The sequence below is a fragment of the Lissotriton vulgaris genome, chromosome 2_1 (genome assembly GCF_964263255.1).
Source record: "Lissotriton vulgaris chromosome 2_1, aLisVul1.2, whole genome shotgun sequence".
Lineage (NCBI taxonomy): Eukaryota > Metazoa > Chordata > Amphibia > Caudata > Salamandridae > Lissotriton > Lissotriton vulgaris.
This window is the reverse complement of record NC_141687.1, coordinates 1,218,278,611-1,218,292,557: the sequence shown is the minus strand read 5'-3', so window position 1 is coordinate 1,218,292,557 and position 13,947 is coordinate 1,218,278,611. Positions and strand designations below refer to the sequence as shown.

At 45.3% G+C, this 13,947-nt stretch overlaps 1 pseudogene; it reads left to right on the top strand.

The window, feature by feature from the left end:
* LOC147732403 (uncharacterized) overlaps positions 1–9,000 on the top strand; it is a 93,386-nt pseudogene extending 84,386 nt beyond the window's left edge.
* The last annotated feature ends 4,947 nt before the right edge of the window (positions 9,001–13,947 follow it).

The following is a 13,947-nucleotide window of genomic DNA, read 5'->3' as shown; positions in this document are numbered from 1 at the left end:
ACATTCACTGTCTCTTTTAATTCTTCAGGCAAATTATTTTTTATCAAATACAGGAAATAATCTGATTTCTTCTGCCTCAACCATTGACATTGTTAATTTGTAAAGACCATCTTCTTCTGGAGTTTGTAGCTCTATACCATCCGGTGAACAGTATATTGCGCGATTCATCTTACAGAGAATATCCCTCCCTAACAGATTTACAGGACTGCTGTCACAAACTATAAATCTATGCATGTCTTTAAATTTACCTATTTCAACTTCTACTGGTTTAGTTACATCTGTTTTAATCTGTTGATTAGCTACACCAACTACTTGGATCTTCTCGCCAGAGAGAGGTAGGTTTTCTATTTCCACTGATCTAACAGTAGAACGGGTAGCACCTGTATCCACTAGGAAAGTAATTTCCACATCATTCACTTTACCATTCACAAATGGACCAGATTGATCTACCTCAAGAGTGGCTCCAAGCACACACTCTTCCTCCTCTCTCAGGCACCGTCATAAGTAATCATCTGAATCACACCCTCCATCTTCCCTCAACTAGAATTGCTGTGACAGATTTGACACATTCACTCTCGGTGATCTGTTTACCTGTTCACCTCCGCTGAATCCTGATTCTGTACTGTATCTCTGCAAATGTACACAGTTTGGAAGTGGCGGTTGTGGTATCTGTTGTGGCAACTGACTCTGCTGAATCACTACCTGTCGCTGTAGCTGTTGCTGCTGATTTATCTCATTCTGCATCTGTGGATTTAATGATTGATTTTTAACAAAATTTCTGGGCTGATTCTTACACTCGCGCTTCCAGTGTCCAATTTTACCGCAATTAAAACATGGGAGTTTCTGTTTTAACTCCTCTATATTTCCCATTAACTTTGGCTTATTATAATTACCTTTAAATTTACCTTGATTCTGATCAGCATTTTTATTTCCCAAAGATGCTATCTGTTGCTCAGCCACTTTCACCAGTGCCCACATTGCTTTTTCTTTCAGCTTCTTTTGTTTAGCATCTATCTCATCACTACAGTGTTTTGCTTTTCTCAAAATATCATCCACTGTATGTGATTGCCACCCAACTATTCCAGTTCTTATCATTTCCCTAATTTCAGGTATCAAGCCGTATACAAATCTGTATATAAAATGGCTCATATCTTTCTCACTCAGATGCTCACAACCACTGTATTGTTAAAATACCAGCAGTAATCTTTCATAGAATTAATGCACTGATTCTTTCGGCTCTTGGGTTGTTCTGTCTATTTTAACCTAATCTATTTCTTTAGGAGGAATTTTGTTTTTCAAAAATACAATTACTTTATCATACATTTTCATTACATCTGGTGATGGAGTACCTGTTACCTTGTCTCGAGCAGGTTCTTCTCTAGGCCAATCTATAGAAATTTTACATTCTGTCCAGATATCTGATGGGACAACTATGTCAAATAATCCATCAAGATCAACCCACAAAACCTTTGAAACTTTCACAAACCTTTCTACCTGCCGATACCATTCCACAGGTTTTTCTCTCAAGCGGGGAAAATCATTTGTGAACAGCAAAATGTCCTGTCTTGTCCATGGAACATGTACAAATCCTCCACCTGCTATTTCTCTCTTTGGAAATTCATTTACCATTTTATCTTTTTCTTTTGCGAGAAAATTTAAACTTGTTCTGTCTTCATCTCTTTTCTTAGTCCATTTTGCTCTCCATTTGCTTAATTCACCCCATTTTCTCAAGATTGCAATTAAATCTTTTATATGTGTAATTCTTCCTGAATTATTCATGTTTTCAATATCTTTATCAGAAAAATCCACCCTATAACTTTTCTGCAAATTTTTCTGTTTACTCAAATCAACTTCAAATTCAGCAGCTATTTCTTCCAAGTGTTCATATCTAGTTTTCGTTTTCCATGTAATGCTTTTGCAAATAAACAATAATTCATCATCCTGATATGCCTTTAAAGTGTCAGTTCCAATTGTTCCAATAATTAATTCTTCTATATCTGCTTTCAGTTTTCCGACATCAAGTAATTTACCATCTGGGGTTAGATTTATTTTATTAATACTTTTTTTTTTGCGATTCTGAATCAGAGTCTGCACCAATTGGGGTTTTACATGTTAAGCTTTGATTAAGAGTTAAGTCAGGCATCCTCATTCTCTCTCGATGTATTTCAGTTAAATCTGAATAACATTTTTCAGTTACTTTTTGTATTTCCGTATTTAATGGAACAGATAAAGCAGAATGTCTGATTTCTTTTTGATCAAATACTGGAAGAACAGGTCCTGTTACTGCTTCCATGCTTTTAGTTAACTGCTGTATTAATTCATTTCCTGAACGAATATATTCTGAAGTATCTGGTATTGGTAATTCTTTACACCTGTCAGCTCTCAATTCATTTCTTGGAGTTTCATTCCTTGAGGTTACATTTCTTGGGGTTACATTTGGGGTTTCCTTTCTCTGTTCTGGAGTTTCAGTAAAATTACTATTTTCTTGTGATATATTTGAAATAAGTCCTGTTCCTGCTCTTTCTGGAGTCTTATTATTAGTCAAAATCGTTTCAGGGGATGTTTCATCAATAATTTCTCTAGGAGGGGCACTTGGAGGAGTAGTCCATGTACAAACTGGTTGAAAAGGTGACGGTTTTTTAGTAAACATGTCTTCTAAAACCGCATTTTCTGAATCACTTTCTTCTCTAATATTATTTTTCTTTTGGGAACGCTTAATGTCTCATTAATTAGTTCACTGGGTATAAGCCATCACAGATGTCTGCACTTCTCCATCGACGCATTCTATCATGATGTGTTTCTTTAGTTATTCTTTTTGGAATTCCTCTACTCTCTCGTTCTAATTCATGCATCTCATCTTCCCATTCAACTAAAGCTTCAAATTGTGTAGGTCTGGGTTTTGGTACGAGATTTACCATTCTTTCTCTTAAGTTCCTTAAAACCGCTACATTAAATGATCCGTCTTCAGGCCATGCTAAAACACCATAATTCTCAGTATATTTCATCCAATTCTCAATCCAGAGACAAGTATGGTAACCATATTCACCTAGCATATAAGCTGCAGGCGTTTTGTACTTATGGATTAATTTTCCGCCTCGCGTTGCAATTTTCTTGTCAGTTTTAAATTTATTTTTCAACTTCGGAAACCATGTAAGTTTCTTTTTCTCTCTCTGAAAATAATAATCCATGTTTTTAAACGATTTCATCAACTTCGGAAAAGATCGTAACCAGGAAGTTGTTATTCCGCAACACCAACCAATCCGTGCGCGAAACTCACCAACAAGCCAATCAGGTTAAGCCACGTCACTATTTTGCTCAACCAATAGAATTACTGTTTTTCACGATGAACCAATCAGCAGTAAGCTTGTCTTGTCAGGTGAACCACTCTGTGCGCGAATACTGTGACGTATGTTAGCCAATCACAGCGCGGTACTAGTGACGTAGGCTACCGCTGCAGAGAAACTGCTCCGTCTCTCCCTTCGCTCTGACCCCTCCTTTACAAAAAAATTTCTACAGCGCCATATTTACAAAACTTTCGATGAAATTCAGTTAATAACTTTACATAAAACAAACCATTTGTCTGTTTAGCTAAATAAAGTGATAGTTTTCTCATGCATTCAAGTATTCTTTTCGCATGAAATAGACGACGCTATTTTCACAGAATATTCAGATTCGTCAATAAAGTAAAACTACTTTAACCATTCATTTACACACATTCATACGGAAAGAATCCCTAACCATTCATACATAAATCTTTAGTAGGACTTTAACCCACCAACAGAAATCCTCACTCGTCAGTAAGATAGACAACGCTTTCTTACTCTTCACTCAAGCTTGGATAAATTCTACTACTCTTTTCACAGTGAGTTTTAAAACAGGACAGAAGTCCCTATACTCGGAAGCTACGATTTCATAGACAATCCTCACTATGCATTCAACCTTACACACCTAAAATTTCCCTAAACTTGTGCTGTACACCACAACACTAGTGATATACGACAATACCACTGTTTTTAAACAGAACAAATGCACTGTGCAACCTCACTTGTCACACTACTCATGTATGTACCGGTACTACTAGGAATTTTCACACTGCTGGAAAAAACCTTTCGACTACCTATAACAACTAAACAAACTTAACAAGTTTTAAACATGTAATCCTATGTAATTACCATGTAACATGTCAGTTACCATAGTAACCGAACTCTGCTACCAAGAAATTGATCCAGGGCCCCTATTGAAAAATTGTTATACAAACGCTACCTATCACCTCAATACTCACCATTATTTATAAAACACACAAACAGGCCCATAACAACAATGAGAGAAATATTGAGCAACTGAATCATGTGATTTGATTTATATTCTATACACATGATATTTACACTAATATATACAACTGCAGTTTATTTTTCATCATCATGTTATTAAACGGTTTTTCATTTAAACCAAACCATTATGGTTGATGGATCAACTAATGATAAACTAGACCATGAATAAACAAGACCAGCTTGTCATTTAAAATCTAATGTTACTAGCTTTATTATTCATAGAAAAGAACATTTTGAGTTTCAAATATTTTTATTTCATAAACAAATAAGAATTAGCAGCATTTTTATTATAGAAATGAAATTAGAATTGACATTTCAAAGTTAGCTTAGCATTTTGAAGAATTAGCAAAATAAAGTTTTCATTCCCTGTACCTATTTCCCTGACTAAATCTCTCTTTACCTAGAAAGGAAGAATTCATAAAGTCAGCTATCCTTACGTGCGCCAAAGGTCCATCAGCATAACGAACACCATTCAAGAATCGGAAAGTACGAGTTTTTTCTCCACTCATGGTGTCACAATTTATACCTTTCTCTCTAGCTAAACTTTCGACTTTTCACATTCCTTCAGAGGAATCCAGATTTCCCATTGGCTGAAACATGTCAGTCCATCATTAGTTAATTTCTGAATTTTGATCAAGTCCGAGCCATTGTCTTTTCCTTCCGTGACATTCGGCTTCCTTCAAAATGTTACTTTCACTCGAGTTCAGAACATTACTTCCTAATCTTTGGCAAACGCTTTCTTCCTGTCCTTGAGCCTTCTCTCCGTGAGCCTATTCTATTCAAGCAAAGAATTGTTAATGTTTGTGCAGCAAAAATCTTCATTATTGCATAAATGCAAGGCTCCACTCTGGACTAGGTTTCACGTCTGCATCTCTGTCAGCCATATTTTTTCAGAGCCAACTTTAGGCCTCACTTCGGAAACTATTATTAAACAAACACAAGACATCAATTAATTAAAGAATTGAGACCCAAACTGTTACCCTCCGCCTTTGCTAATTACCAAGGTTAATTATGTTACCTAGCTTAGCACATAAAGCAGCATCATATTTACGTATCCTTTTCGATTTGTCTGGAACTCTTAGAGCTTTTATCACAAAAGACACAACATAAGCACATATAATAAGCACATGCTTTTAATAAAAACAGCCGGGTTTAATATTGACAAAGACAATAGACAAGGTTAGTTTATTATTTATTTTCTTTGCATCTGCAACAAAAAGCATATTAATCCCGCATGTAATTTCATGTGTGCATCTTTAAAACTAAGTTGATTAATGTTTTCACCACAAACTTGTTAATCTTGTTACTTTATTAGGAGAGGTTAACTTCACAAGTCAGAACAAAATTTTGTTTTTTAGCTTGCTCCATCACGCGCTTGTTTTGACCCGCACCCAAGTGGCCTCATATAGTTACCTTATTGCCCTCAGACGTTTCGATGGTATGCCCCACTTTTCTAGTTTCCACCATAAACATTTTCTGTCCACTCATCGAAAGCTGTGCTATAGTCCACAAAGCAACAAAATAGAGGGGGATGGTCCTTCAAGGTTGCCTGGGCTGAAAGATGTGCTAGCGCCAAGACATTGTCCATCGTAGATGCCTGGGCCCTAAATCCGGTCTGGTACATTGGCATTATATTTTCCGCTTCGGCCCATTTTTTTAAGTCATTCAGTAGTAAGCGTGCATATGCCTTGGCCTCCAAGTCGAGCAGAGCAATGAGCCTGTAGTTCGCAGGCTCAAGGCGATCTCCTTTTTTGAAAATTGGAACCAGTATGGAACCCCTCCAGGAGTCGGGGGTGGTAGCGGTCAGATAGGTGTAATTAAAGAGCGGCGTTAAGAGTGTCACCCAGAACTCTGGTGCATGTTTGAAGACCGGCGCTGGGATCCTGTTGGGCCCCGGGGCCCCGTCGTTCCTCATACGCTTGATGGTTTTAATGACCTGTTGTATGTTTGTCCAGGTTGGTATGGTATCATCAGCGTCGGCCGGACTGTTGTCCCTTGAGTCCTTGCTTGGTCTCAAAGTTGTGGCTTCAGGGTTTATACTAATATGCTTGTCTCTTGATAGAACTTCCTTAGTGGAGTCTGTTACATAAAGCTGTTTCACATATTGCACCCAAACCTTTTCAGCTACCCCATTTTCTCTCGTTGGTCCTCGGTTGCTCAGCTGGTTAATAAATCTCCAGAGTCGTTCGTGGGTTCTTGTGTTTGAGGAGGGAGAAGACTTTAAGCCAATTGCTTTCCATGTTGACTTTTTTGAGTTCCCATAGCTTCTTCCTCAAAGAAGCCCTCAGTGAAACTATCGATGCCCCCTCTATTTGGCTGCCCCCTCTTTTCTTTGCTACGAGAGCCGTACGTAAAAGTCTTTTATGTTCTCATATGCCCTGAGGGCAGGTATTTCTTATACTAAATTGCACTTTTGTAATTGTATTTTGTTATTTGGGGTTCCCAAGCTTACTTTGTAGATCCTCAATGATTTTCTCCCATCATTTTATGGGTGGATCCTCTGTAAACTGACTCCCTTCCTCTGCCTGGCCCAGCCATATTTGAAATTTCCCATCGATCTTATCTGTCCACTTGATCCTACACAGGACGCTGTGTTTCTCCTCCCCACTTGTCTCCCCGATGAGTTGGTGAAAGGTAACAGCTGAAATGATGCTCTTAGTGGCCTGTGATCGCTTTCCTGCCGGTTTTCCACTTCAAAGTCAGACATTCTGTCAGCCAGCTCTCAGCTTATCATAATATAATCTATTCTAGATACGTTCCGAAAGGTGGGCAGGTGCTGCCAGGCGGTCGAACAAGCTCTTTTCAGGGCGTGAGTTGATGTCAATTTATAACTAAAGAAAAGATCATGCAAAGGAGCCGCCCTTCCCAAACCCCGAGAGAATGTTTCCAGTTTGTCGAGGTCTTTTAGGTTGAAGTCCCCAACTAGAATGACCTGGTGTGTTTTATATTTATTTAGCAGGTCCTCTAGATTTTGTGCCAGAGCCTCCAGCTGGTCTTTCATTAGGGTCTGTGCGGGGTTGATGTAGCAGTTTAATACCAGCACGTGAATTGGGTGTTTATTGAATCTCAGACCTCTTATCTGTAAGTCTTGTAGACCAAGGGATTTCACGTTAATGGTGGTGGCAGTGACAGCGCACTCATGTTTGATAAAAACTGATAAGCCGCCTGCTGGGCGACTGAAGATGTTCCTTTTTGTTGCTGGTACTTGAAGTTCGTAGTACCCGGCCAGAGGAGTGGAGGTCAAGGCCCAAGTTTCTTGGAGGCAGATTATGTCTCCGCTTTCCAGGAACTCCTTCAAGTTTTCATTTTTACAGATTTTGCTAATCCCTGCTATGTTCCAGGAGATTACAGTTAATTGTGTCTTTGCAGTAGTTCCAGGCCTGGCACCTCCTCTGACAGGCTGACTTTTGTGGTGGTTAGGAATGCTGTGTCCTCCTGCTTGCGAGTCCCTTTTGCTCAGGGATGGGGGAGATGGTGCGTATAATCCGTTGATTGTTTTGGCAAAGGATTCTAATTCCCGTTGGGACACTTCGGCCCATCTGGCTTCTATTTGGAGCTCCCAAGCTGGTTGTCCCTTGAAGGACCGATCGAGTGGCCTTTCTCCTGCTATCTGGGGCCAGGACAAGTGGATATTTTGGGGGCAACAGTATCTGAACTTCAATGCCCCACTCCGTGAGAAGGATTGAGTTTTTCTCGATGGCTTGTTGTGTTTCTTTGTTCTTTAGTCCCAACACGGTGGAGTCGCCGTGTGTGTCCCCTTTCAAACTCAGGGATTTCACCCATTCTATGTCCCTAGTTTGTGACTTGTCTAGGGTGTCCAGATGTTTAAAAAGACATAGAATGTTGCTCCGGGTCAGAATGTCATGGTTACCCATACTGGAAAATCTCGGAGTGAGGACCACCTCATGCACGACTGCTGATGCATTCGCCATTTGAGTCCTGACACCATTTTTTGTTGCAGTTTCTGCTGGGGTAGGTACTGTTCTGATACTCCCTTGAAGGGTTGAGGGAGGGCCTCCTTGCGGGCACTTATTTTGATCGTAGTTGGTCCTAGTAGTAGACTGGGACTGAGTGCTTAGTTGTGGTAGGTATGGAGTTGCCACTTGTAACAAGGGTTTTGCCGGAATTGTCTGTGTGGGCCATTCTGAGGATAATGGGCTTGTTCCGGCCATTAGCTGGTTAGCCATAGGGGTAGTTTGCCTTGCTGGTGATTTTTCGCCCTCGGTACTCAGGGTACATAATAAAGAGGTTTGTTTGTGTTGTAGTTCCTTTGGGAGGGAGACTGGCGGGATCCTTTTGCCCCAGCTTTTATCAGTGAATTTTGGGTACAACTGGGTCACTTTTGTCGCCCCTTTTGGAGGCGGATGCTGGAATTTCAATAGCTGTGTCTGTCTCACTTTTAACTTTGTTTTTTTTCTGTTGCTTTTTTAGCTTCTTTTTTGCTCTCCTTGATAGAGGGGGATCCTGTGTATCCGTTGTGCCTGATGAGTCTTCCTGCGGGACTATTCCGATGACGTCGCTGTCCCTATGGTTTAAGCTTTGGGGGGTTATGGATGTTGATGGGCTGCTGTCTGACTTGATGGTCGTGTGCTCTACGTTTTTGCCGTGGTCCACTATGTCCTTCTTCCCCGATGGAGCCCAGGATGGCTGTGTCTACCTCGGGGTGTGACTATTTTGCTTCTCCCAATCTTCTTTGTTGTTTAACATCGGTGCCGCCGTTCTCTCTTTCGCTAATTCCACTATTTCGGCTAGTACCTCAGGCAGGGAGGTCCACTTCTCGATAAGATTTGAACAGCGGCAGGAACAGGCCCCCCAGTTGGTAGGCTCAAGTTGGGAAATCCTGTTATCCAGGGCCTCCACCTTGGAGCTTATAAGCGCCCAGGTATTGCCTGCAAGAGGTCTATTTGTAGTTCCATCTTCGTTGATTGCCACAGGAGAGCTTTGTTGGTCGCACTATTTGTCTCAACCTGAGATGGATTCTCCGTGGTCGTGTCTGTACTGCTATTGCAGGCAAGGTAGTCGGCCTTCATTTGGTGGGCCCATGGAGACTTTAGAGGCCATGACGAGATTGGCGTTAAGTCGAGGGTTCTTTCGATCTTTTGTTCTAGGTTATGGAGGAAAGAACCAGAAAGCTCCCCAGCGATTGACGACACAGGGGCAGGGGAATCTGGTTGAGAGTCCGTTAAATTAAGGTTCTTAGGTTCATGTTGGGGGTTACTTGTGTCCAGGGTTTGAAAGGATGGGCCAGGAGCTTTGGTCTGGTGGATTTGCGCTGTTGTCATTGCAGTGGGACCGCTTTTGGGGGGAGCTGTGTCTGTGGTCTTGATGGTTATGTTGTCCTGCATCTTGTCTGGGGACCGGACGGGGGTTCCACCCCGGCATTGTCCTGCTGATAGCTTACGGCTATGCAGCGTAGCGAAAAGGCCGCTGTTTGGTAGAGCTCCGTAGACCCGCACTAAACCACATATCCGCCCACTTATCAGGCCATCTGTAGAGGGAATTGGAGATCAGAGGAAGCACGGAGCTGGAGGCTGAAAGAACGGAACCTGTAGCTTCGCTCTGTGCTGAGATATCCTCCTCGGCGGCATTTGGCCTGCGGACCTTGTAAAGCCGGGACCCCGCGTGCTGTGGACGTGCCGTGCTTGGTGACGCTGGCGGCGGGAGTCAAAACCTGACTCCGAGTAGATTGATCCGAACCGTCCTCCAAAGCGGCAATAAATAGCACAGACGACCGTGAGGGATGGTCATCAGCGAGGCGGCAGGACACCAGTGAAGGGACGGATCCAACGTCCTCTGTGCGATGAGACAGTGAGCCTGTGTGAATGGGTGGAGGGCCTGGTGCTACGATCAGTGGCAGGCGCGGTATGGATAGTGAGCCAGGTGCGACGCGGCGGGGGTCCCCTCACTCACACCCCCCTGCAACTACCAGTGCTGCTACAGATGCGGCGGTGACCGCTGGTGGTGACGCTTTGCAGACACTCCAGGATCGTGCCTTAGACCCTAAGGCGCTTAGGCGCGGGTGGAAACACAGGACTGCCTGTGCTGACTGGGGCTCCCCAGCGAAAGACAAGCCATATTTTACACGCTGGAGGGGGTGCCTCGCAAATACTGATTGTGTGACCTGTGTGACCTGTTCTCAGGACACCCCCGCGCCGCACGGCCCCCCAGCTGTGTGAGTGCCCCTCGCTGCTGCTCACAGTCACGATCTGCCGTTTTGCCTGTTTTCCCTAGCTCGTCTTGCTGGTACTGCCTCACTGTTTTCCCCTGCTGTATCACTGTAATTTTTGTGCATTGTATCCCGTATTGCCTGTTTCCTCTAGTTAGCCCCGCTCCCCGCTTCCCGCCGCCGTGATCTCGCGGCCACGCCCCCTTTTTCTCCGTGTCCTCCCCGCTCCCGCCTCCCAGCTGCTCCTCCCTCCCACTTGTCCTTAAATGGCGACCGCGCAGCGCAGGTGAGTGTGACCTGTTCTCAGGACAGTATAAACAAGAAAATTTCCTTTCTGTGCTGTTGGACTTCTAATTAGTGACCAAAAGGCCTACACATGAACCATGATTTATGTTTAAATTGTGACACAAAATAGTTGACTTTCTACAACCCTAGATGATTAATACTGCACGACACTAGTAATTTCTTGTTTACTTCTCAAATTTTATTTATCTTAAAAACATCAGTTTCGTTTATAGTTAAAAACATGAACTGGTTAAGCATTCAATTATGTGTAATAATCAAGATCATGTGCTCTGGTACATACAAAATAAATCTATCTAACAATTCCAATTACGGTTGCTATCTCAGAGAACACTGATCCTAATGGTTTAAACAAGACTCAATTCTGATCACAAGTAAATCAACAATCATAGATAGCATAAAATAAAAATATAATACATAAAAAGGTCCTTTGTCGACGCGTTTCGGTGCTTTTGTGGTATTGTGACACCTTCCTCAGGACGGACGAGTTAAAAACAGATATGGTCTTCTTTTTTAGTTAGTTGTCTATTGGTCCTTCTCTTGATTGTAGAGGCCCAATGATATTCATTATATTTAGGGAGCCAATTAAATGAAGCTCTCAGAGTTTTTAAAAACAGGGAGGCTCGTGTTTATGGTATTGTTTTGATCAATGCTGCGTCTTTCAATCTGCGCAAATCGTCAGAACAAATCTGCTGCCTCAGTTACCAGTTTGGTTAGAGTACACCACTTAATCCAGCGTGTTATCCATCTGCTGTCAAATGTTTTTTTGGAACGGCGTTCCGGGTGTGGTTAAGTTGACCCGTGTTACTGCGGTCACCCACTTCTTCTGCGATGCCGTATAATCGCGTTCTTGTGTCGTCCGTACCTCACTGCTCCCCGTGTTGATCTCGCGGCCACGCCCCCTTTTTCTCTGTGTCCTCCCCGATCCCGCCTCCCAGCTGCTCCTCCCTCCCACTTGTCCTTAAATGGCGACCGCTCTGCGCAGGTGAGTGTGACCTGTTCTCAGGACACCCCCGCGCCGCACGGCCCCCCAGCTGTGTGTGTGCCCCTCGCTGCTGCTCACAGTCACTGCCATTTTGCCTGTTTTCCCTAGCTCGTCTTGCTGGTACTGTCTCACTGTTTTCCCCTGCTGTATCATTGTAATTTTTGTGCATTGTAACCCGTATTGCCGGTTTCCTCTGGTTAGCCCCGCTCCCCGCCTCCCGCTGCCGTGATCTCGTGGCCACGCCTCCTTTTTCTCCGTGTCCTCCCCGCTCCCACCTCCCAGCTGCTCCTCCCTCCCACTTAGCCTTAAATGGCAACCGCGCGGACGTGCAGCGGGCGCGCCGATTGTGCGCCGAAGGCGCACCAAAGGCAAGCCCGTCTGCGCCCGTCCGCGCCAGGACCGCGCCCAGCGCCAGGACCCCTGGCACTCAAGGAGGCCAGCCCACACGACGGACTTACGACTCCACCACCCTCATCGCACTCAACGCCGGCCGAAACCCCGCCTGTTACCGAGCCACCCCGAAACGCACCCACGGACCCTTCACCTGCAATGCCTGCAAATTCTCCTGCCTCCGGACCTGCTCCGCTCCCACCAAACCGAGCCACAGCAACAACCACCTGAAGTGCCTCCTGCTCAACACCCGCTCCGTCCACAGGCACGCCATCGAACTCTGGAACCTGATCATCACCACATCGCCAGACGTCGCCTTCCTCACGGAAACCTGGATGAACGCCTCCTCAGCGCCCGACATCGCCATCGCCATCCCGGACGGATACAAGATCACCCGGAGGGATCGCGTCAACCAGATGGGTGGAGGCATCACCATCGTACACAAAAACACCATCCGCATCTCGACCAACTCCCACAACACCTTCACCACCGCCGAACACCTCCACTTCCAGATACACACCGACCCCAAGACGACCCTCAGAGGCACTCTCATCTACAGACCCCCGGGACCTCGCACGCAATTCAGTGAAGACATCGCAGACTTCATCACCCCACACACCCTCCCCTCCGCTGACTACATCCTCCTAGGGGACCTCAACTTCCACCTGGAGAACAACAATGACAACAACACCACCACCCTGCTGGACAACCTCGCCAACCTCGGACTCAAGCAACTTGTGAACACCCCGACCCACTACGCCGGCCTCACGCTTGACCCCGTCTTCTCATCCAGCAAACACATCTCCTTCAGCCACTCCACCGGACTTCATTGGACTGACCACAGCTGCGTCCACTTCAGCTTCAGAAGAACGACGACCCACCACCACCCGCAACAGATTCCTCGCAGGAGCTGGAGCAAGATCACCGCCGAGCGGCTCACCGCCTCCCTCGACCAGAACCCTCCCACCAGCACAACGGACCCCAACGAAGCAGCCAGCAACCTCACACAGTAGCTGACTGCCTGCGCCGATGACCTCGCACCACTAAAGAACCCTCCCAGCAGACTCGGCTGCAAGAAAACCCCCTGGTTCACCAACGAACTCAAGGGCTCCAAGAAGAACTGCCGCACCCTCAAGAAGGCCTGGCGCCACAACCAGACCACAGACAACAGGACCGCCCTCAAGCACGCCACCCGCAAGCGCCACCAGCTGATCCGCGCCACCAAGAAGAAAGCACTCAAAGAACGACTGGAAAACAACGCCCACGACAGCAAGGAACTCTTCAGCATCGTCAAAGAGTTCTCCAACCCCAGCGCCGGAAACAACGACATCACCCCCTCGCAAGACCTCTGCGACTCACTCGCCGCCTTCTTCCACCGCAAGATCGCCGACATACACAACAGCTTCGGCGCACAGACCACGCACCCAACCACCGAACCAACGCCCGCCACCACCACCCTCTGCAACTGGACCCCGGTCAGCACCGACGACACCACCCGCACAATGAACTCCATCCACTTTGGATCCCCCACTGACCCCTGCCCCCATCACATCTTCAACAAGGCCGACGCCATCATCGCACCCCATCTCCGGGACATCATCAACGCCTCCTTCCTCACCGCCACCTTCCCGGAGAGCTGGAAGCACGCCGAGCTCAGCGCCCTCTTGAAGAAACCCACAGCGGACCCCACCGACCTCAAGAACTTCCGCCCCATCTCGCTCCTCCCCTTTCTAGCCAAAGTCATTGAGAAGACCGTCCACAGACAGCTCGCC